The 2,500-nt window shown below is 40.4% G+C and overlaps 1 protein-coding gene across 5 annotated transcripts in view; it reads right to left on the bottom strand.

Moving 5' to 3' along the window:
- The window catches only part of LOC123507150, a 14,611-nt gene that overhangs the window by 1,103 nt on the left and 11,008 nt on the right, over positions 1-2,500 (bottom strand). The window contains exon 1 of one of the 5 annotated variants that reach the window (XR_006675601.1): positions 519-564. The exons of 3 other annotated variants lie outside the window; for them this stretch is intronic. The gene's annotated coding sequence lies outside the window, so the exon portion shown is untranslated. Of the gene's footprint in view, positions 1-518; positions 565-678; positions 717-2,500 lie in introns of those variants that run through there. One more of the 5 variants, XR_006675604.1, reaches the window with a different exon arrangement.

Below are 2,500 nucleotides of genomic sequence, written 5' to 3'. Positions count from 1 at the left end.
TATCTTTTTTCACTAATTATCTCTAAATGACCAACACCACACATTCCCTTCACGTCTTCAGTTCCATCCATAATGTGCCCAAACTCACTAAACACTATTCCCCCATCTGTCTGTCCTAAACTCAACCACTGCCTCAGCCAGCCTTTCACTCGTCTCTACTCAGTTACACGTCTTCACAGTGTCCTAACCCAGCCAAACACTCGCACCACACCATCCCTTCTGTCTCCTATTTTATCACAGTATTCAGTTAGTTCCCATTCTGCCTCCTCTTGCCACGAGCCATTCACGCTCACTTCATTCCTCCCAGCCATTCCTGATACATCCTACATTGACACAGACAGACATCGTACAATTAACCTTCCAATAGACAGTGCACATCCTACACACCCAGTTATCCTTTATCAGTCAACATTCTAACAACCTTCAAGTTACTAACAATTTCCTATCACCACTGCACTGTCAACGCGCACACACCAACAGCTCATACCTACACTATTCGTTTACATAAAACCACTAACCTCTCCTTTCTCTGTGCTGTGCTGTGCTGTGCTGTGGTGGTCCGATAACCTCACAGCAGCGGCACGTCACCCGCCGCACGAAACACGCAGATCAAGCTTCCCGTTGCTGTTCCTGCCGCTGCTGAACGTCACGCCCACGACAAGACACAGACGGACACTGGGCTGCGTACACTCGAGGGGTCGGTGGTGGCGTGGTGGCTGGAGAGATGTAGCGAGCGTGGTGTCTGGATTAATGTCCTGTGCCAGCTACTGCTGACGTTGCTTCGTTCTTGTCTCACCCCCCAACCTGCCAATAAGGAAAGAGCAACTTGAGGGCAAACGAGCATATGAAACGCTGCCAGTGAACCTAACCACTGGTCCACCACCTGGATATAAACTAGTGCTCTTTAACTCCTTCCAAACCAACCATTACACACACTCAATTGCATTAATTTGTTTCATCAAGCATTCTCACCTTCCGTGTAGTACTTACAATTATACACATTTTTTTATCATTATGTTGTAACAGTTTGAAGCTTCCTTCGTAATAAATGATTATGATAAGATGATAATAATAATACCTCTCTCTCTCTCTCTCTCTCTCTCTCTCTCTCTCTCTCTCTCTCTCTCTCTCTCTCTGTAAATCTATCATTAACGAAAAATTGATTATGAAAGATAATAATCTCTCTCTCTCTCTCTCTCTCTCTCTCTCTCTCTCTCTCTCTCTCTCTCTCTCTCTCTCTCTCTCTCTCTGAATGTAACAACGAAAATGAGTCATCATTAACGAAAAATTGATTATAAAGATATAACTCTCTCTCTCTCTCTCTCTCTCTCTCTCTCTCTGCCTGCAAATCAACGAATCAATATTAAAAATGAAGAGTAAAACGTATCATGAACGGATCACTTTTCTAAGGAAGCTTGAGTTGAATTGAGTTGTAAAGACAATATAAGGAAGAATGACAGACAGGTAATGAGAATGGCGTGGTGGCTAGACATGAATGGATAGCTAACCCTTTCAGTACCGTGACACATTACGATATCCATGCTCTACGCTTACTACTGGGTGACTTTTATACAGCTTCACAAACTTACGTGGGGATTAAGATAGTGAAGACTGTGGCCATTAACGAGAGTGGTGATGGAGCTGGTGCGATTGTTAGCCAGTCAGGCAGTTAGGCAGGAGGAGGCATTAAGCTACCTCTCTTAATGAACCCCTTCAGTACTGGGACACATTTTACCTTGAGATTTGTGCACGGTTAGACCATTTTGTTGACATTACCAAGGGTCTTTGGAGGTCACCAAGTTAATGACCTGCAGGGCTGGAGCTGGTGACCTATGCTTCTTTGAATTATTACACCGCCGATAATGGTGATTGTAGTGATGATGATAATATAATGATGATGATGATGATGGTGATAATATAGTAGTAGTAGTAGTAGTAAAATAATAATATTAAATAAATAAATAAATAGATAAATAAAATAATAATGATAGTAGTAGTAGTAGTAGTAGTAGTAGTAGTAGTAGTAGTACGATAAATGATAATAATAAATAAATAAATAAATAAAAAAAATAAAATAATAATGATAGTAGTAGTAGTAGTACAATAAATAATAATAACAATAATAATAATAATAATAATAATAATAATAACAATAATAATAACACTAACAACCACTCACAACAACAATCACTAATGCCACAACAATCAGGCGATGAGAGTAAAGGTGAGGACAGTCAGTTAGAAAAGAAAGATTGGTAAGAGGAACAGCCAGCCTACCTAAGACAATATATGTATGTGAAGGTTACCTATACTGCTGACTTGGAGGGAGTTACCAGCAGGGGAGAGGAAAACTGGCGGAGAATACTGAAGACGCCTCATTTCATAGGGAGTGTTTATATTGTTTTAATGTGATGATGTGTGAAGATTCCCAGTTTAGATTAGTAGAAGTAAATGAGTGTCAGTAGTAGTAGTAGTAGTAGTAGTAGTGTGTAGTAGTAGT

This window comes from Portunus trituberculatus, chromosome 21 (assembly GCF_017591435.1).
Source record: "Portunus trituberculatus isolate SZX2019 chromosome 21, ASM1759143v1, whole genome shotgun sequence".
In the NCBI taxonomy this organism is placed as follows: domain Eukaryota; kingdom Metazoa; phylum Arthropoda; class Malacostraca; order Decapoda; family Portunidae; genus Portunus; species Portunus trituberculatus.
Note: the sequence above shows the minus strand (reverse complement) of the source record. Positions and strands in the feature narration are given on the sequence as shown.